The sequence below is a fragment of the Achroia grisella genome, unplaced genomic scaffold (assembly GCF_030625045.1).
Source record: "Achroia grisella isolate CSIRO2021 unplaced genomic scaffold, CSIRO_AGI_Agris_v1 utg2156, whole genome shotgun sequence".
Classification (NCBI taxonomy): Eukaryota; Metazoa; Arthropoda; class Insecta; order Lepidoptera; family Pyralidae; genus Achroia; species Achroia grisella.
In genome coordinates, this window is record NW_026712714.1 from 1,004,388 (window position 1) to 1,028,462 (window position 24,075).

The 24,075-nt window shown below is 32.1% G+C and overlaps 1 protein-coding gene across 1 annotated transcript in view; it reads right to left on the reverse strand.

The window, feature by feature from the left end:
* Positions 1–18,511, reverse strand: part of LOC131842288 (mucin-19-like) — a 75,155-nt gene extending 56,644 nt beyond the window's left edge. The window contains 1 exon segment of the mRNA XM_059190823.1: positions 18,362–18,511. The gene's annotated coding sequence lies outside the window, so the exon portion shown is untranslated.
* Positions 18,512–24,075: the final 5,564 nt, after the last annotated feature.

Sequence of the window (24,075 nt, forward strand, 5' to 3'; positions counted from 1 at the left end):
TAGCGCGAACAGCCATGTTGAAATTCAAAATTTTAAATATCGAATGTAGTATATATATTTTTATAACATTTTATGGCGTCGTATTTTGCTTTTGATTTCAAATACTTTTTTTAATTATCATTTAATTCAGAGTATGTATGATGTTTTAATTTCCTTTGTTATAATACTTACAACAGAACTTTTTAAATAAAATCAAATACAAATTAAAATTAATATTTTAAAGTTATTAAATGTTATTTTTATATAATTAACAGATACTTTAGAAGTTTGCATAATATTCTCAAATTTGCCAATCACGTTCATTTTTTTTCTTTTGTAATTAATGGCTTGGTATTTGGTGCATTTGCCAACATGAAAGACGTACATTTTTAATTTACTTATTTTTTTAATGATGGCAAAAGCACCATAAAATTCATCAACTAGTTTCAGAGTGTTAACCAAACACAATCAGTTTCGAGCTGTTTTATGAGATATTAATATGCGTTAATTATAATTGATTATTATAATATAAATATTGCATATGGATTCATGACCTGAACTGACCCCTGTGTCCATTTATTAAAAAAAATCGTTGAGATTATAATGCAACTATGAATATTGCGCAAAATATTTTATGTAACCCAGTGTAATTAACAAATACACACGGATAACTAAATAAATAAGAATCTGTACGAAATTAGGATTACTAAATCAGCTCAAGGATATTGTATTAAGGATAATATTATGAAAAAGTATAATCGATTCGTCAGTCATTGAACCCTACATTTGACGACCTTGGTGGTCTAGTGGTTTAGCACACCGCTCTACTTCCGATGGTCGCGGGTTCGATTCCTCGCACGGTGTACATTTGTATTCATGACATCTGTTTGGGTATTTTCTATGTATATATTTAGAAAATGAACATCTAAATCTATAAAATTAATAAATCTTTCAATTAGTTTGTTTATAATGGGACTGGCATGTACTTAGATTGTACAAAAGTCCCTAAATTTAAAAAGAAATAAAAAAAATCTTTCAGTTGCTTAGTACTCCGCATATGCATTCATACTGCATAACCCAAGTTCTGCTTACCGTGGGACTAGATGGCGCTGTGTTAATTGTCAATGATTATTTATTTAATTTCGTATAATAAACTAGAAACATTTTACAAATGTTTTATATAAGCTATGGAGAGTGTAGCCTCCTGGGTCTGGCATCTTTATGCTTAAAAGGAGTCTGCAACAACTGTAGAATGTACTTGTAATATTGTGTTACCTAAATAAAAAATTTTGAATTTGAATTGAATTTCGACCACTTAGTGGCCACTTACCTACAAATGATCACCCCTTTATTTAAAAAAAACTACATTTATTTCTTATGGATGATAATGGAATGGTGCACCCGCCTGCGCTAGCGGTTTACGCTGGCGGGGCACCAGTGGAGGATGATAAGATGATGAGGTCAGGTCAGTTAGCCCATCGTGACAAATTCAACCAAGATTGAACCTGCACTGTAATTTACATGTTTAACGCAATATAATGAATTTCTATAACATTCTCGACATGTTTATAGTTTATGGATCTGACCCCAGGGTCAAATGGCTCGTTTCATGTATAAATATGTATCGTAACATGATGGCACCTCAATTTTGTCATTGCTACCGCTATCTGGGTCAGTAATACGAAAAATCGGATTTATTATTGCGCCATTTTATAATCTTCAATTGCTTCACGTTATAAGCCATTTTGAACTAAATATTTTTAAGAAATATGGTTCCAATTTGATTAATTTTTCTACACGTGAGTGTAGTAACAACAAACAAATCACGTTATAATTTATACATATAAATAAAACTAGAGTGTCTGTCTGTAATATTGAAATAACCGTTTTTTACTACATGCACATGAATATAAATACGGTACATACACCAAAATAGCATGTTTTACTATTTTTGTCTGTCTGTTTGTTTGTTCCGGCTAATCTCTGAAATAGCTGGGCCGATTTTGACGGGACTTTTTTGGCAGGTAGTGATGTAATAAGGAGTAACTTAGGCTACTTGTATTTTAGAAAAATAAAGTTAAATTCCACGCGGACGAAGTCGCGTGTACAGCTAGTAACTATTAAATCAGAACTTCTAGTAATCTAAAGTACATAGTAATAATAGTATATAAAGTAAATTAAGTAATGTATACTAAATATTTGTTTTTATTACACAAATTTATTTAATTTAGTATGAAAGACAGTTATAGAACATTAGTTCTGTAACTAACTTTAATATTAAATTGGAAACAATATAAAAGGACCTAACAGTTCAACAACTATACATATATTGCTACTCGCCCCGTCTTCGCCCGGATGTACATATATTATACATATAAACCTTCCTCTAAAATCACTCTATCTATTAAAAAAACCGCTTCAAAATCCGTTGCGTAGTTTTAAAGATTTAAGTATACATAGCGACAGACAGCGACAGCGACTTTATTTTATACTATGTAATGATAATACTTTTGAAGTTTTTTTTTATGAAATATTTTCGAAAAAAAATACTTTGGGTCAATATAAGCGTATTTATGACAATTTGAGTAGCTATGACGTGGTCTGGTGTTCTGAGTAGTCATGCTCACTAAAATGTACAGACTTGTGGCGGCGTGGTGGGCCGGGTCATTGGGCTCCCTAAAATATGGTCGAGCGCAGTGGTGGCTGGCTCATCCGTTATACTCGTGAACGGGTGCTGCTTGTGTGGACTGGTCTGCTCTAATCACTATGACTTATTTTCTCTTATTAATTGTTTAACCAGTTGTTGTATATTGAATGTTTTTTCTATTTTATTATTTCATTGAATTAGTACTAATCGGTAGTTTGTATTCACACACTTAAACTTCAATTGTAAGTAAGAATAAATTATTTAAAAGAGCAACACACAAGTTTCATGCTTGTTCTTCTTGTGATGAGACAGCATTCCGAATGAGCGGTAGATTAAAAAAAAATGTTATAACTATTCAAAAGTGCTTCAATGTAAGTTTATTTCAATAAATGATTTCTAATCTTCTATTCTATTCTATCCAGGTTATTATCTGGTAGGAATCCGAAAGTCCTCAGTGTATTGGGCCTCTATGAAGATATTTTTTGACGCAAAAAGGGTACTCTGGAATAACAATGCAAGAGACCTATCCATCTCCTTAGGCTCCTAAGCCGGTGGACTTCTATGAAGATTTTTCTGACATAATCAATGGTGAAATTTATAAGTACCCGCATGTACTATTCAAATAAACTTACATTGAAGCACTTTTGAATAAAGTGCTTCAATGTAAGTTTATTTGAATAAATGATTTCTATTCTATTCTATTCTAATGCTTGTAGGCATTTATTATAATTCTTTTAGAATAGTAAGAAACTATTTAATTTACATATATGTATGTTTGGATGTCATTGAACAGGCATGTGGTATTCGCTTAGCATTTTCCTCATATGTCATACATTATTTGAATTTAATTTCTCATTGAGAAATGTAATATCGAACGATTTCAATAAAACGATGAACTCGATTACGCAATTGTCAGATCTATTTAGTAATGTGGAGATTTCATATTAGAATGCAGTTGTTTTTAATAAGTTTATTGTAGTATATCATTTAAATAGATTTATATTGGGGATGCTATGACAGTGATTAAAGTAAACAAATATATCTCGATACTATTAATTATGATGTTGTTTCATCAAAATACGTTTAGTAGTTTTTGCGTGAAGGAGTAAAAAACATCCGTACTCACAAACTTTCGCGGTTAAATTATTATTAATTTGATAATAATCATAATAGTATTTAAACTACAGTTTCAATTAAATTGAATTATGGTTGCATTCACATCAAGGCGTCCATAGGCTACGGTGATCGTTTACCATCAGATGGGTCGTATGCTTGTTTTTTGTCTTGCCACCATCAAAGTATAAAAAAAAACTCACGAGTTATATTAAAATTACAATGAGATAGATACTTGTATGTATAAACTAGCACTTCCTGCGACTTCATCCGCGTGGAATTTAACTTTATTTTTCTAAAATAAAAATAGCTTAAGTTACTCTTTTTTACATCAGTTACCTGCTAATAAAACTCCCGTTAAAATCGGTCCATCCAATTCAGAGATTAGCCGGAACAAACAGACAGACTGTCAAAAATTAAAAAAAAAATATAAGTTTGCTGTATGTACCGTATTTATATTCATATGCATGTAGTAAAAGACGGTTAATTCAATATTACAAACAGACACTACAATTTTATTTATATGTATAGATAATAGTTTTTTTTTCATTATTATTGTTATAACTGCTACTTGCAGCTATAATAATAATAATCTCAGGACAATTCACACAGCGCCATCTAGTCCCAAGTTAAGCTAGCTAAAGCTTGTGTTATGGGTACTAGATAACTGATAAATACATAGATATTATATGTAGAAAACATCCCGACCGATACAAACAAATGATTGTTTTGACCCTGTTCTATAATGACGCGATAAGGTTATAAATTTTTATTCTCATAGAAAAATATTTTCTTGTAAACATTTCCAACTAACCCGCTGCATGTAGCAGCTATAACAATAATAATGGATACAATAAGATATATAAATAAAACATTTGTCAGTTAGTACATTGTACATCAGTTCGCGTACTGTGCTAACATACAAACTGTTTCCCACCGGGTCACACTTCAGAAAGCAGACCTTCATCTGCTCAAGATACATTTGCGTTCATTAAAAAGTTATTAAACATAATTGCCATCGGATCACGTGTTGTTTACATTTTAACAATGCTCATTGAGTTTTTTTTTAATGTTCGCATGAATTTATGGGTATTTCTAAGTATAATATACTTTATGAGGTACTGGCTGAGCGACTTCGTTTGCGTGTGCCTTGACCAAATAAAGAAAATATATTCAATTATCTAAGTCCAATAAAAGCAAAGAAAAATGCCCACTGTCCATACAATCTTTTACCCCTTTAAGGGTTTTATTTTTACAAACATTGAATGTCATATTTGTTTATATTAAATTATTGTTTATTCCCTAAAAATATGTTTCGAGCTTCTAGCTTTAAAAATGACAATATTTCTATTCAAACTTTAATCTACCCTTTCAACCCCTTAGAATCCTTTTTTTACATTAAAAAGTAGCCTATGTCCTTTCTAAGAGTCTGGATTATTTGTCTGCCAAATTTCATTCAAATTGGCTCAGTAGTTTGGACGTGAAAGCGAGACAGATAGACAGAGTTACTTTCGCATTTATAATATTAAGTAAAGATTACTTTGTATAAGAACAGAGAAGAATATGCGGATTAAGTCTGGTCTTACATTATTAGGTTCAAACGAAAGATTGTACTATGCAACCCTGTTTTGATTGGCACATTTCCAAAGTGGGCGGGGCGTATGATCATTTGCACCAATCAAACGGTAGTAGCTTAGTATCGTATGACTAAACCTAATAATATGAGACCAGGTTAAGGTTGACAGATGTACTTATGCTTTATGCTAGTAAATGGGCTATTTACCAAATAATGGATACAAACATAGGATAGATTCGAAAATGATTAAAATAATATGTAACTATTTCTTTAATGCTTATGTTTTTATGAATTGTCGCTATTGGGCAGTTTGTATTCGCACAAAATTTCTGTAAAACGTGATGTTGAACAATATTTCATTTACAAAGCAACAGACTTATTTTTTGCCGGTTTGACTGAATCTAAATTCCGAATGGAGCACTAGAATAAAAAAAAATGAGTATTTCTTGATGATGCATAATGCAATTTAAAAATAGAATCCTATTTTTTTGGTCTGGCAACAACTTGAGAATGACTTAACAGACTTCTAAAGAATATTAGAAAAGAAAAAATCATAAGGAAATTCTGTTTTTTTCTTAAAGAGTTGATGGTATCTGGCCTTTATAGCTGCATCGAACGATATGTGACCGAGTGCAGAAGGTATTTCAAACCTGCGGAAGGACTTATAGAGCGGCTGAAGGCCAACTGCTGCCTCTTTTTTTATATGAATAACTTATATTAAGTTTATCTCAAGTAGGATTTCAGCCATTTCATGTATTCTTCTGCAGATTCGAAGACCTATAGATATGTTGCCCGCGTCTTTGTCCGGATATGTTCTAAAGCCAGCTGCGGCCAACAGCATTAGAATAAAACAGATGATAATGTCTCTAACTACACCCTCTATAATACGTATTAATCTGGGAGAAGGGATGTTAGTAATGTGGACTGTTCATCCCATATACAATATCAAGTTGCCCTCCATTTGCCACTCAGTTCATTTTATTTATTTAATTTATTTATTCACTTTTTAAAACGTACAAATATTACAAAAGTTATTGTACATTGGACTATTCAATTATAATTTAAGCTACGCTCTTGTTGGTGGAACTCTTGCCACATTCCGCGATCTTCCATCATGCTCTTTACATGTTGATACGACACGACTCCAATTCTGTCTTTCATTTGCTTGATGTAGCTGTGCCTTGGTCTTCACCTACCCCTCTTTCCTTCTATTTTTCCCTCAATAAATTTTCATATAATCATCGTACCGTATCAAGTGTCCTAACATTTTTCCTCGTCTATTTTCTATTGTATTCAATATCTGCCTTTTTTTCTTTTCTCCCGTGTAGTAAGTACTTCTTCATTCTCCTGGATTCGATTATGAAAATTCCTAGTGAATTTGACACTTTGACACTGACTTAAATCAGTGACCTTTAGGTCAGTTCCATTCATCTTGACGACCGATAGGTCGTCTCGCAGCACAAACATTTGTATTCATGAGTATGATTGTTTGTATCAGTCTGGGTGTTTTCTATGTATAATATCTTAGGTCCATTCTAGGTCTTACCATCATTTACCATCAGATGAGGTACAAACCCATTATTAACAAAACAAAAAAATGTATGTATTTACAAAAAAAAATATCTATGTATATGTATCAGTTATCTAGTGCCCATAACACAAGCTTTAGCTAGCTTAACTTTGGTACAGATGGCGTTGTCTGAATCGTCAAAAAAAAAATCTTATCATCCTCCATTGTTGCCTCGTCAACGTAAACAGCTAGCACAGCCGGGTGCACCATTACATTATCATCCATTAAATAAAATACCTATTAATCTTAGATGATAAATAATCGTGAAGATACTCATATGACTCACTACCCGACAGTCGTCCTGTCATATCTATGAATATTCAATTCGAACTGCCAAATATGCGAACTGTCAAACGCGATAAAGTTAAATTATTTGTTTTATGTATGTATGTACAATTTTGACAATTTTTCATTCCGTATGGACGTTCTAAAAGTATTAAAAAATCTATGCATATAAATAAAATTGGAGTGTCTGTTTGTAATATTGAAATAACCGTTTTTTACTACATGCATATGAATATAAATATGGTACACCAAAACAACATTTTTTACAATTTTTGTCTGTCTGACTGTTTGTTCCGGCTAATCTCTGAAATGGCTGGACCGATTTTGACGGGACTTTTTTTAGCAGGTAGCTGATATAATAAGGAGTAACTTAGGCTACTTTTATTTTAGAAAAATAAAGTTAAATTCAGTCGCGGGAAAAGATAGTATAAAATAAAAATGCATAAAAATATCAGGATTTTTTCTTCTCTAATGTTTTTTAAAAGTTAAGTCAATAAAGTTGATTCCTGGCTAAACAAAATAGGATTGCTCATTTAAATTTCATCAGTAAACGAGACTAACAATATTTTATTGTATATAGAAAAAAGGTAATCTAGGTTACTTAAAAGTTTAAAAGATTTTTAAAATCACAGAGCACACACCGTATTAAAGTGCTGCACAGAGTACTAAGATAGTGTGGCCGACCGTAAGATATCATTTCTTATAATATATAATAAGTCAGGACAATTCACACAGCGCCATCTTGTCCCAAGGTAAGCAGAGCTTGTATTATGGGTACTAGACAACTGATATAAATATATAGATACATTTTTATAAACATACATATTATACATAGAAAACATCCAGACCGATGCTGTATGTATCGGTCTGGATTGTTAGACCGTGCGAAGACTCTAAGTTTCAAACCCGCGACCATCGAACATGAAGCGGTGTGTTAAACCGCTAGACCACCGAGTTCGTCTTAAGCATAGACTACAGATGTAAAGACAAATATTAACATTATCCGAATATTACGAAAAACCCGGATCCTCTATTCCAAATTATTATAATTATATGCAAATGTAAATCAGTCCTTGGACGGTCCGTAGAATTCCACATAACTCTAGCAATGCCATATTTGTCCAACGAGTCACATAACTGGGTTATACTTAATAGTGATTCTTTTGTAACAATAATGTTATTATGTAGATCATTTTTTATTATAATACACTAGCTACTCGCCTCGGCTTCGCCCGTTTGTACATGTATTATGCATATAAACCTTTCTCTTGAATCACTATCTATTAAAATAACCGCTTCAAAATCCATTGCGTAGTTTTAAAGATTTAAGCATACATAGGGTCAGACAGCGACAGCGACTTTGTTTTATACTATGTAACTAGCTACTCGCCCCGGCTTCGCCTCGGTGTACATGTACTATACATATAAACCTTCCTCTTGAATCACTCTATCTATTAAAAAAACCGCTTCAAAATCCGTTGCGTAGTTTTAAAGATTTAAGCATACATAGGGACGGACAGACAGCGACAGCGACTTTGTTTGTATTATGTAATGATAATGATTCTTTTGTAACAATAATGTTGTTATGTAGATCATTTTTTTTGTTATAACACATGTTAAATGTTAATAGATGTTGTTATACGTTAATGAGCATTTGATTGCTTCATTCCTTGATCTTGTTTAAATGGCATATTTAATATGCAAACGATTTATGATATAGATATATTGTTTGGGCGTTTTTATTTATGTAATATTATGTATCTGTATGTATATAATGTAAATTTCTTTTGTTTTCGTTTAATCCTTACCACTCAGTTAAAATTATATCAAATTATACTGTGAACTATTTACATTATTTTTATTATACACACACCGTACACAGCTCTTTTTATTTTATATTTATTTTAATTATTATTTTCACGTACCCTCAAATGGGTTGAAGCTTAACATCAGTGTTTTGTTCCTTGAACAATGTTCCACGCTGAGCTTCGACCTGTTTGTATTGCTACAGATCACACATAATAACACAATTTTATAAATCTTATGTCGTATTATGTATTGTCTATTCTTATGAACATGTTGTGTGTGATTAGTAACAAACAAATAAACGATATATCTATCTATCTATCTAATATTTATATTATTAATTAATTTATAATTAATGTAATGTTACATTTTACAAAAGATAATCAATTTTAAATATAATATGTAATTTATCATTATCACACACTTGACATCATCGGAATGGCGTTACTCATGATTAGAACTCACTACTAATGAACGGGATTCGGGTCGGGATTAACCACTAAGTTGTAACTTGAAAAACCTAGTTTTACTCCGGAGCCAAAAAACTATTTCAAAACTTCATGACTCATATATTTATTCCCAACTGTCTACAAAATTATAAGTTTATATACCACTACTTACTCGCCCCGGCTTCGTACGGGTGTACATGTATTACATATATAAACCTTCCTCTTGAATCACTCTATCTATTAAAAAAAACCGCTTCAAAATCTGTTGCGTGGTTTTAAAGATTTAAGCATACATAGAAACATACAGCGGCAGTGACTTTATTTTATACTATGTAATAATAATGATAAATTTTTGAAAAAAGAACCAAAATTAGTTTTTGAAATTTGGGGTTTTCAGATATCAAAAAATCCACTTTCTTCTATTGGTTGCTTTCGTCGGTAATCAGTAGCGCGTTCGGACCTTTACATTCAAAATTCTAAACATAGGTTATCTGTCATTTGATACGGTCAGGATTTTCACACGATTCATTATCGTATTAACGATGATTTCGCGATAAAAATGACATGCGGTACGTGTACCACATTAAAAACAAAAGTATATAAATATATTAGCATATAAAAACGGTTAATATGTCCCGATAGAAAAATTATTGCTTTAACTTACAATTTGATGAGACTTCTGCCTATATTAATGTTTTATCTCAATTGTTTTATACAAATAAATGATGGTTATATAAAAATAACATATAAAATAGTTAAATATAGAATTATATATTTAGCATTGAGTAGTGGAAATGCCGGTATAGGATTCTATAGATGGAAAAATTCGAGGGCAATTTAAAAGAGCTAAAAACCGACTAACTTGTGTGATTAGGGTTTTTTTATACAATGTTTTTTGCAAAGAAGCATACGGTCATCATTTGAAAATTCTATATTTATTATATAGAATTTTGATTGATCAGTTGATGATTAATGTAGTAAGTGTATTAGATATGTATAAATCTAAGAATTTGGTAGCACAGCTAGTAATAATAATAATAATAAGTGTGGAGAAATCCAGCAAAAGCTGAGAAAAAAAATAAAGAATAATAATATAGAAATTAGACAATATAAAATGTAAGAAAAAATAATAATTTGACGGCCTCGGTGGTCTAGCGGTCTAGCACAACTCTTTACGTCCGATGGTCGCGGGTTCGCTTCCTCGCACGACACAAACATTTATATTCATGAGTATGATTGTTTGTATCGGTCTGGGTGTTTTCTTTGTATAATATGTATTTACGAAAAAGAAATTATCTATGTATTTGTATCAGTTGTCTAGTACCCATAACACAAGCTTTAGTTAGCTTCACTTGGGTCTAGATGGCGTTGTGTGGATTGTCACTGGTAGAAATTGAGCATTACTTGCTTATTACTGTTATAATAATAAATAAATATTATAAACGCACACTAATATGTTTGTTTCTCATGCGAAAAATCTGAACCTTTTGATTAAACTTCTAAATATAGGGCGAATAATGACAAATTTTGATATTATGTAAAGTGTGATGCAGACGAAGTTACACAAGTCAGCTGGAATTAGTGTTTTTTTTTTTCAAATTTAAATTCAAAAATTATAATACAGGAATATTCAGTATAAATTCCAATAGAGAAGAACTGGCAAGAAACTCAATTGAATTACTTTATTATAAAAATCATCGACACTGCAATCGAATCTGTGACATCACTGGTCAGCGTCCGGTCGGCGCGTCCTTGCGCAATGCCCCCCGGCCGAATTATGAAAGCGAGCTTTACGTGTTTACATTACCAGAAATATTACGTATGCAGCCATTTGCGAGTCCTAGTGCATCAGTAACACAACACATTACTTTATTGTTGAGTTTACCAGTCGAATTATCTTTGAATTATATCGTTAAAGAAAGTAACATTAAAATCGAAAGACTACAAATCACAAAATGCATATAAAAACCAGTCGAAGACTATTGTCTTTGAATTATGATTGATTAAATCATTAGAATTGAAAAATTGGTAGTTATGTGTAGTTAGTTATATACTATTATATACATAGTTAATAGTTATATATTATATACATAAGAATCATTAAATTTGAAAGACTACAAATGACAAAATGCGTATAAAAACTAGTCGAAGACTATTCTCTTTGAATTATGATTGATAAACTCATTAGAATTGAAAAATTGATAGTTATGTGTAGTTAGTTATATATTATATACATAAGAAACATTAAATTTGAAAGACTACAAATCACAAAATGCGCGTAAACTACCGGTAGAAGACCTGTTTCTTTAAACCAAAAGCGATTAAATTGATAACAATTGAAAAATTGGTTATTTCTTAGTAGAGACTACTTCAGAAAATATGAAACAAAGTTTATTACAAATAAATAAAATAAAAGTATATACGGTACTAATGAGTACATAAAAAATATCTGTTTATTTATTCTTGGTAATTTCTGAAACCGTTATATTGACGGGAATTTCGCTCACATGTAACTAATATTATTCGGAGTCATTTGGGCTACTTTTACTTTGGAATTTGTATTTATTTCAGTCGCGGATAGCTGTAAGTAAGAACTAAATCCTATCACCTGCAAAGAAACATTAAATTTGAAAGACTACAAATCACAAAATGCGTGTAAAACTCACTGTACTCAGATATCATTCCAATTATCTTGTAATTTCAATTGCCTATTCTGCACCCTTTATCGGAAACACATCTTTCAAAGCAAAATCCTTGGCGGCTCAAATAGTTATCACTGAGCTATTCCGTAGTAACTGGTCTGCTCTAATCACTACGACTGATTTAATCTTATTGTGTATTTCATATTTTGACCTGCATAAATAAATGGTAGTTTGTATTCACACATTTCGACTTAAAAATGTAAAGTTACAATAATTATTTAAAAGTTTCTTTCTCGTTCTTTTTGTGATGAGACAGCTCCGCGGTGTATTAAAAAAAAAATAGTGAGCGGTAGATTTAAAAAAAATAGCATGAATATTCAAAAGTATATAAATTAAGTTTATTTGAATAAAGTATTTTCTATTCTATTATATTTATTTAAGATAATATTAGGTGTTTATGCAAGACGCCAAATTTTTATATTAAAATGGAATAACCTATAATATTATAATTTAAAAATGTCTTATGTACCATTCTAATTATATAGTAATAAAAAAAAAGTCAACAATCATCAGATAAATATTCTTTGATGTCATAAAAACACTTGTCCAGTAACCAGTAATATAATCGATTTTTTAATTTTTTTTTATGCATCAACGTGCCATTTTTTCTAAAAAATATTTAAAGGGGTCATTGACATGCCATCAAATAATTTTGACTTTCTGATTATTTGGAAAATAATAATAATAAATACTATCTATGAAATAAAGTAAACAAAAGAGGTACATATTGGATTGTTTTCATTACACGCATAAATTAAATTACGGTAAAATTTGGGTGACTTCTGTTGCTGCAGGTTAGATGACAAATTATTTATGTCAGGCTTGTACAATGTTAGTTTTAGCAAAAATATTGTTAAAATAGCATGAGCCAGTTTCTTCAAACAGTTTTATGATCGACGACGTGCCCAAAATATTGTGACGCGTGACGTCAGTGGCACGCGTGACGTCAGTGGCACGCGTGCCATCGGTTCGCCTACCCTGAACTAGGATCTAACATCCTTGATCAGTAGCGAGAGATCGTGGTAACGAGATCTGGGATTCCTTCCGCCGCAGAAGTGCCCCTACAAAACTCCGCCCCCCTCTATCCCCCACTGGGGCCGGGGTGCCTGCCTTGAGGGAGGCAGTCCCCCAATCCAAAGGCCCCGGAGGTGTGCGTGTACCCACACGCCTCCACAATGGAGTAGGGCGAAATAGGTCGCCCTAACCGTAACGAGATGGGGCCTGCCCTACAACATCTACAGGGCGGGCTGTCGCCGTCTGAGCTGGGGTGGAAATGCACATGTGTATCCCCTGGCTCCGGCATAGGCGCTCGTAGGTACACCGTGTGGTTTTTGGTGAGTACAAATCTCACACACCATTCCGCCCTCCCTCCGGCGGGGTGACGGTCTTTTGAAGATTTTCCACACGTTAAAAAAATCTGTTTATCATAATATTGTTATGATTTGTTTTAATATGATCATGTTACACATCATATAGCACTTAAATATTTTATGTGAATTCCTGCATAATTTGTTTATTTACTGTTTACATGTCTTGCGTTATAATAAACAATTTAAGTTGTTATAATAAACATTATGTATATATAGGTACCTTCAGGAATTCAAACATAGTATAAAACAAAGTCACTACCACTGTTTGTCCCTATGTATACTTAAATCTTTAAAACTACGCAACGGATTTTGAAGCGGTTTTTTTAATATAGGTGATTCAAGAGGAAGGTTTTATGTCAAGGCATGTACCTTCGAAGCCGGGAGGAAGTTACAATCATTACTATGTATGCTTAAATCTTTAAAACTACGCAACGGATTTTGAAGCGGTTTTTTTGAATAGATAGAGTGATTCAAGAGGAAGGTTTATATATATAAACAAAGTCACTAGTGTATTATAATAAAAAATGATCTATATAATAACATTATTACAAAGAATCACTATTAAGTACGCAGAAGAAGCTTCCTCTTGAATCACTCTATCTAGTGGAATATTTTTAATAGATAGAGTGATTCGTTTATATATATAATATATTTCCGTGTAAATGGGTGGGTAGATAAGTTAAGACAAAAATTTAAAAGAAATTTGACAAAAAACATGATTGGGGGAAGGAATAGTTAGTAATGTAGACTAGTGAAATCTTTACTAGCAATGTAAATTCGACGCGCTGGAAACCATCGTGATAAGTTCGTTGTGAATCTGACACAATGGGCGGACCTCATGCTCATCTTATAACTGATACAGTCAACTGTTATCGCAGGTGGGTGTACAAGTTCATTATCATTTCAATTTAAAAAAAAATCTTATTAATGAATTTCTTATAAAGAGGAAGGTTTATATGTATACGTGCGGCTATGTACTTTCACCGAGGCGAAGCCAAGGTTTGAGGGTACACAGCAAAAACTATTTGGGAACCACTGGCCTATTAACACAGAGTTACTTGGTATAGTTAGGCACATATATTTATGTTATTTATTTGCAGTTTCTCATTGGTCTCTTAATCCCAGAAGATAAAACCACATCTGCATATTTCGTACCGAGATCCGGGATGACGTAATATTGGCCGATGAACAATAATCGCCTTTATGCCAATAACATTAAGAATTACACAATTAATGGAAACATAAATTGAAATTTATAGATGTTTAACAATAGAATTGTAAAAAAATAAGTTTCAATACTTGACTTGTGGTTTTTCTCCGGTATTACATAAGCCGGTGTAATATTTATACTTTATTAATGAAACTACTTGTTTTGGTGCGATCCTGTACACAAGTTACGACTACTCTAATGCTGTTGGCCGCAGCTGGCCTTTACAGCTTCACCGGACGATAGGCGGCGAGTGTAGATGCCACTCCAAACGCGGAAGGACTTATGAAGGCCTACTCTCACATGATGGATACCATTTTAAACCTCGGCTCAGGCCGTCGTGATCCCTGTTTGAATTGGATGGAGGGTAGATCGGAATGTACACAAGTGAAGTAGAGGACGACCTCCTGTCAGTGACGCCAATGATATTTAAAACAGTTAATATACAAGAATATAAGTGTATAGTGTTGAGATTAAATCTAAAAATATATAACTCAAAGGTTACTGACTGACATAGTGATCTATCAACGCACAGCCCAAACCACTTCACAGATCGGGCTGAAATTTGGCATACAGGTAAATATTATGACATAGGCATCCGCTAAGAAAGGATTTAAATTAATTCTACCCACAAGGAGGTAAAATAGGGGATGAAAGTTGGTATGAAACTTTGTCAAATTTAAACCGATCGGGCTGAGATTTTGCATGCATAAAGCTACTATGACGTAGGCGTCCCCTAAGCAAGGATTTTGATGAATTCCACCCTTAAAAGGATAAATAAACGCGAGCGAAGCCGTGGGCAAAAGCTAGTCGTATATATTTTGAGTTATGGACTTTTAAAGTTTTTGAGTGTTGATCTCTCGATCTCAATCTGATCAAAAGATTGTTACTGTTTATGATTGGGTTATGATTGTCAGTATTTATATTGAATTAAGCCATTGCTAGCAATATACCAAGTCAGATTGACCTCCATTATGTTAAATTCCTCATGAATTTGCAACGATGGACTGATGTCATCCTCCACTGGTGCCCTGCCAGCGTATACCGTTGCCTCATACCGGCGGTAGTCTCATAACACTTTTTTTTTTATTGTGTTGTTTGGGCTATTTTCAGGTGCTTGGACCTGTAATACTGCGACCTACATAGATCTATTGTGCTCGCCCTTTTTCAGAGTTCGCTACCTACACCTCTCAGAGACAAGAATTGAAGGATATTCTTAGAAGCGATGGTTTTTATCTTCTCACGATAGAGTGTAAACTTTCCAAAGGAGATATTTCGTTTATACATGAGTAGGCTACAACCACATGGGATGTGCAGTGGCGTTTCCTCTTCAGTTTGGCAAAATCTGCAGATTTATTTGTGCATAGTACTATAATCAATTAAAAAACAATATTTTTAAATAAAATTCATAATTTCTGTGGGCGTTCCTAATTCACCTTATAGATTCTGTGTATGGATCTAGTTTATCTTGGAGGTTGCAACTATCGAATTGTTTTATTATTCTCACTATTTATAATAAATATTAGTTGCCTATTTTGTAGGTTTGCAAGGATATTTTTTAATATCGAGGTTGTTAAACAAATTGTTATATTATATAACGTTGAGAAGAATATAAATGTGAAGAAGTTTTGATTACGAGCCGAGTTGCTTGTCAGTTCATCTCGTCTCGAAATCACTTCGAACTGACGGTAGATTTGACATATTATAAGAGTCTGTAATAGACCAACATGAATAATTTTGAATTTGATTTTTTTCACCACAATCGTGGCAATCAAGCATACGGCACATCGGATGGAAAAGTGTTACCGCAGCCTTTTGCCGCCTGAAATACCAGGAAGTCACGTGCGCATGCCCAACCCCCAACCTTGATATCCTTTTTGGAAAACCCCATGTTATATGCTGATTATTATTATAGAATAATAATATCTTAGTACAATTCACATATCATCGCGCCATCTAAGTCCCAAGCAAAGCAGAGCATTTTTTTTTAAATAAATATAAATACATATTATACATAGAAAACATCCAAACCGGTTATACGGTTATAAATATAGAAAATATTTTGTCTATTATTTGATTTATATCTATAGTACAACCTATATATTAAAAAGGCTCTTTATATATAAGGAGTCTTTTTAATTTGTATTAAATTAAATAGCACTTAAACCAATATACACACACAAGTACTGGGTGTATGATAGTTAAGTGAATAAAAGATGAGTTTTATTTAAGGGTAAAAATGTATTAGACAATTCTGCTCATCCCGCGAAAGACTTGGGTTGAAGTTATTATACATAGATACGATTATAATAATTTACAATATTTGTGATTTAAATATTGGCATTATATTAATCGGATTAATTTATTAAGTGATTAATATATGAGTTGCATTTAAGGGTAGAAATCTGTTAGACAATTCTGCTCATCCCGCGGAAGACTTGGCTTGAAGTTATTATACTATAATATAATAATTTACAATATTTGTAATTTAAATATTGTCATTATATTAATCGGATTAATTTATAAAAGATGCCTTGTATTTAAGGGTAGAAATATGTTAGAAAGTTCTGCTCATCCCGCGGAATACCTGGCTTGAAGTTATTATAACTAGATATATAATAATTTACAATATTTGTGATTTAAATATTGATATTATTATATTAGTATAAAAATATTTATTAATTAAATATTCAAAGGATTTTGATTTCATCATGGCATTAAAAGAAACATAATAATAATTTGTATTTTACACATTTGGGGTTTTCAATAAATAAGTAAAGAAATATAAATATTAATCAAATTGTAATTGATATCAGTATCATATTTATTCGAAATGTTAAATTAATTAAGGAAATAATTAATCATTATAGACTAAATTATTTAAAAAAAATATATTTTTTTTATTTGCTTGACCACTAAAATTGGTACAAAATGTGGACTTAATATTATAGCATTCTCTCCCAGTCAACCTTTGGGATGTGCAGACATACTTGAATGCGGATAAATGAGTTATAATATAAATATAAAAATTATATGGAATAAGGAAAAATTATGGGATCTTACCAAGATTTATTTATTTTTACTGAGTTCCCGATAATTGTTAATAATATGCTTTAAAGTATAAATAAGCGCGTCATATTTAAAACAGTTTATAGGGAACAATTTTAAAATTATGTTATATTTCTAAATTATTTTTTTTATCAGCTGGAAAATGTTTCGGGATAGATTCGAAATTAAATAATTAACATTAATTGGTTTATTCTATGTAAAATAATTATTATATGAATAAAATTGTAATATATTAAAACGTTATGCTTGACAAAAATTTTTATTTGTTTTACTATGTGTAAAATATTTTTTATTACAATTACCATAGTGCCCGAAATGTACGTGTAAAAGACATCAACTGACTCGCGGTGAGAGAAAATTTGTAACTTTGTAATATAGTGAATTTATAATTAAAGAAAAAATATTTAAAAAATTTAATAAATGTTTTTTTTTTATTATTAAATTAAAAATATAACTTGTCCAAGAATTCATTCTCAATATACCTATAAACATCTCCACCTGGACACTATAAAAAAAATAAAAACCTGAGAACACTCACATTCGATTTTCAAAATAAAAATTATAATTCAATATTAAAAAAAAACTCACATAAAACGTCACGGCTACCACTCCACAATGACAAGCACAACACACTGAAACGTTTCACGATGTCTCTTCGATATTTAAAACTTCGGTGACGTCACTCAACGTTTTTTTTTTTATTTAATGTTTTTTAAAAACGTTACGCGTCGCGCGTTCGGGTCGCAAGAACAAACATCTGTAGTACTATGTTGTCGCTTATATACTTAAGGTACGTTTATGAAACAAGCTTATTATGTGACCTCGGCGGCGCTGCATCGCTGTAAAGCGAATCATTAATGATTCACACACGGATGGCAATTTAATAATTTCTTTTTAACGGAAAATGCAATCAGAGTTATAATAATATTAATAAACAATTAGTGATATCCGTAATGCTGAATTACGCTGTTGCATTATAAAGTAACAGATTTAAAAGCAATCAAAATAACGCGAATTCAGGAAATTTAATTAAATTGGGGTTTATATAGCGGTGCATTGCCAGAATCTCAACATAACCGTCTGACCGAGGGACACTATGTACAAAGTATTGTTAGAAAAAAATGTATACATCATCATTACATAGTAAAAAACAAAGTCGCTGTCGATGTCTGTCCCTATATAATCTTAAATCTTTAAAAATACGCAACGGATTTTGAAGCGGTTTTTTTATATAGATAAATCGATTCAAGAAGATTATATGTATAATACATGTACACCCGGGTGAAGCCGGGGCGACTAGCTAGTTACTGGGACATTGTATATATATTACTAGTAGTTCCGCGGTTTCACTCGCGAGGAATTTATAGCCTTTGACATAATAAGGTATGTTACAATAAAGATGAAATTTTACAGTAATATAGTTTATTTTACTGAATAGTGCTCCCGCCTGCGCTAACAGTATATGATAGCAGGGCACCAGTAGAGATAAGATGAGCATGAGATCGAGTCACTTCGCCCGTCGTGGCAGAAACACCAGGAAATTGTCACGACACTTTCCTGTAGGAACCACGTGAAGTATACCTGGCATTGCTAGCAATTATTAGATTTACTTACTAAATATTTGACGACCTCGGTGGTCTAGTGGTTTAGTACGCCGCTTTACGTCCGATGGTCGCGGGTTCGATTCCTCGCACGGCACAAACATTTATATTCATGAGTATTCATGAGTATGATTGTTTGTATCGGTCTGGTTGTATTCTATGTATAATATGTATGTATTTACGAAAAAAAAAAAAATCTATGTATTTGTATCAGTTATCTAGTACTCATAACACAAGCTTTAGCTAGCTTAACTTGGGTGTAGATGGCGCTGTGTGAATTGTCCTGAGATAAAAAAAAAATATGTATATAATCACTTACCACTGTCTTTAAAAGAGGAAAAATATGATAAAATATTTATACGAAATCTCAAGACACTATTGATTAAAAAATCTTATATATAAAATTCTCGTGTCACAGTTTTCGTTCCCGTACTCCTCCGAAACGGCTTGACCGATTCTCATGACATTTTGTGAGCGTATTGAGTAGGTCTGAGAATCGGCCAACATCTATTTTTCATCCCCCTAAATGTTAGGGGTAGTCCACCCCTAAATTTATTTTTTATTTTTTAGGCAAAATTGTTAGTTTCAATTTTTTTATGATACAACATACAAAAATACATGCAATCCTAAATTTTCACCCTTCTATCATCAACCCCTATTTTTTTACAGCGTTATTAATTTATATGGCAAAACAAGTTTGCCGGGAAAGCTATATATGTATATAATCACATACCACTATCTTTAAAAGAGTCTTAAAGTCTTAAAAGAGAGAGAAATCTCAAGAAACTATTGATTAAAAAATATTATTACACAATTTTAATAATTAAATATATACAGTTCCAATTAATTAATTATTACTATTATTATTATTATATATAGATAGATAGATAGATAAATTCTTTATTCACAATTACAGACACATAACATAGGTACATGAGATACAGAAAAACACGAATTAATAAAAGAAATGTAGGTGACTTTATGTGCCGCAAAAGTGAAAAGGTAGCCAACTCAGCATAATGCTACAGATAACTCTGCAGCGCTGATACTCTGTTGGCTCCTTACTTATACTATATATCGAATATTATAATTATATAAATAATAACTCGGACTCTCTTCTCTCCCGCTGGCTGCCCAACAGGGTCCATAATTAACATACTTTAAAATATACCTATCTGTCTGTTTATTGTAAAATTATTGAATGCAAAGCTATAATAAATAAGTATTAACAATCCCCTTCTCAGAATTTTTCATTAGATTGTTTACGGTGTTATCAAGTGATAGTAGACTTAGTGTTGTCATCTTCGAAGTTTCTGCAGTTCTTCAGGAGAAGTAAGGATACAGGGATAGGAATTTTAGGATATTTTGGGGAAGGATATACCTAAATGGTGTATTTATTAGGGATACATAAGAATCTGGTTATTAAGATATCCGAGCATTGTTCAGGAATAAAATCCGCCATTATCCGGATTCATTTAGTTTGTCATTGCGGAGAGTCGTCGCCTAATTGTGCTATAAAGGATACATAAGAATCCGGTTATTAAGATATCCGAGCATTGTTCAGGAATAAAATCCGCCATTATCCGGATTCATTTAGTTTGTCATTGCGGAGCGTCGTCGCCTAATTGTGCTATAAAGGATACATAAGAATCCGGTTATTAAGATATCCGAGCATTGTTCAGGAATAAAATCCGCCATTATCCGGATTCATTTAGTTTGTCATTGCGGAGCGTCGTCGCCTAATTGTGCTATACCGACATCAAAAGGCAGTGCATCAAATTCGACCGATAGCAAAAAAATTCGTGATTTTATATTTCTAATTAACTCTCCGGTTATGGAAATACCGATAACAAACTATACTAATCAAAGAAACGGCGAGATCTCGTTTCCTGCTACAATGGATTGGTATATACTAAGTGAAAAGTGCGCGTGTGTTTGTCATTGTGTTAACAAAAACAATTATTATATTATTGACTAGCTGATCCGCGTAACTTCGTCTGCAACACACTTACTTGATATCTATCTGACGCGTCAAATTTATAGCCTATGTGTTATTCTGATGTATAAGCTATATCATTGTAAAGTTTCATTAAAATCCGTTCAGTAGTTTTTGCGTGAAAGAGTAACAAACATCCATTCATACTCACAAACTTTCGTGTTTATAATATCAGTAAGAGAATGTCTTTGGTTAACTGTTTCTAACTGATTGTATGGAAGAACAGTTTTTATTTTAGGTAATTGTAATAGCAAACAAGCCCACATGATGGAAATCGGTAAACAATCAAAACAAAATAACTTGTTTCATGTAGGTCTATTACAGACTATTATGATATGTCAAATCTACCGTCAGTTCGGAATGATTTTAACATGAGAAGAACTGACAAGAAACTCAGCTTGTATTCTTTTCAAAAAAGCTTGTATATGATTACAAAAATACTTAAGATAAGAAGAAAAAGTAATAAGATTCATTTTTAAATTCAATTACGAAGAATATAGTTACTACCAACATATATGCTATTGCATTTTTGCCGAAAGGAAATAGTCTAATCAGTACCCGAAATTATGACATATCATCATTACATATAAAACAAAGTCGCTGTCGCTGTCTGTCCCTATGTATGCTTAAATTTTAAAACTACGCAATGGATTCTGAAGCGATTTTTAATAGATAGAGTGATTCTAGAGGAAGGTTTATATATATAATACATGTACACCTGTGCGAAGCCGGGGCAAGTAGCTATTAAAACAGTACAACAGAACTATATCCTATATTTATAACGTTTCGAGACATACATACATACACCCGTTATCTAGTTTTCGGAAATCCCCGTGCGAACGGAAGAAGAACCAGTTTTAGACAGACAAACAACCGTAGCTTCCTTCCATATATATATATAAAATTGGAGTGTCTGTTTGTAATATTGAAATAATTGTTTTTTACTACATGCATATGAATATAAATACGGTAAATACACCAAAATATTTTTTTTTACAATTTTGTTTGTTTGTTCCGGCTAATCTCTGAAATTGCTGGACCGATTTTGACGGGGCTTTTTTTTAAATAAGGAGTAACTTAAGTTACTTTTATTTTAGAAAAATTCCACGCGGACGAAGTCGCGAGTACAGCTAGTAACTAACATATTGTAATAATAAATTCATTTATTACTACATGCTACTTATTACTGAAATATCGCTTATCTTAACTCGTAGCTTTTGCCAATAGAATCCTAATACTGTTCAAACTTAACATTTGAACTAGTTTCTTCGCTCGCGTTAATTTATCTCCTTAGGGGTGGAATTTATCAAAATCCTTTCTTAGGGGATGCCTACGTCATAGTAGTTTTATGCATGCAAAGTCTCAGTCCTATCGGTTTAAAATTGACAAAGTTTCATACAAACTTTCATCCCCTATTTTATCCCCATGGGGGTTGAATTTATCAAAATCTTATTTAAGCGAACGTCTTCATCATAGTAGCTCTAATCTTTAATTTCAATTCAATCAGTCGAAAATCTAAGAAGATTTATACAAACTTTCATCCCCTATTGTATCCCCTTAGCGGTGGAATTTATCAAAATCCTTTCTTAGGGAATGCCTACGTCATAGTAGCTTTATGCAAGCAAAGTCTCAGCCCGATCGGTTTAAAATTGACAAAGTTTCATACGAACTGTCATCCCCAATTTTATCCGCTTGGGTGTAGAATTAATCAAAATCCTTTCTTAGCGGATGTGTACGTCATAACATCTACCTGCATGTCAAATTTCAGCCCGATCCGTCCAGTGGTTTGGGCTGTGCGTTGATAGATCACTATGTCAGTCACCTTTGAGTTATATATATTTAGATTAATTAGCGTCGAATTTCGACCACTGGTAGGTGACCATTAGTTTAACCCTTTCAGACCTGAATTATTTTATTACATCCCATGACTTTGGTAAATACGATGCGTCTAAAGTATAATAAAAAGAAAAAAAATTGCCTTAAATTTTTGAAAACAAATTAGTAGTACTGAATTAAATATTTATAAGTGAACAAATGAATACAATCGTTTTCAATCGGAAATTATAATATAGTTTTAAATGATATTTTAAGTCTACGATTGTGCACGCCAGTTTTGAAAGGGATATATAAACTAGCTGTCCCGCCAAACGTTGTTTTGACATATAAATTTATAACACTATAAAAAAATAGAGATTGGTGATAGAAGGGTGAAAATTTAGGGTTGTATATTGTATCATAAAAAAATAGAAACTAAAAATTTTGTCTAAAAAATAAAAAATTAAAGGGTGGACTACCCCTAACATTTAGGGGTATGAAAAATAGATGTTGGCCGATTCTCAGACCTACTCAATACGCTCACAAAATTTCATGAGAATCGGTCAAGCCGTTTCGAACGAAAACGGTGACACGAGAATTTTATATATAAGATTTTTTATATATAAAATTCTCGTGTCACTGATTAATGATACATATTAAAAATATAAAAATAAAATTTTTTTCCTAAAAAATAATGTTAGGGGTGGACAAACCATATCACTTAGGGGTATGAAAAATAGTAGCTGATTCTCAGACCTACTGAGTATGCATATAAAATTTCATAAAAATCGGTCGGAGTATGGTAACTAACATTGTGACACGAGAAGAAGAAGAATAGAATAGAAAATCATTTATTCAAATAAACTTACATTGAAGCACTTTTGAATAGT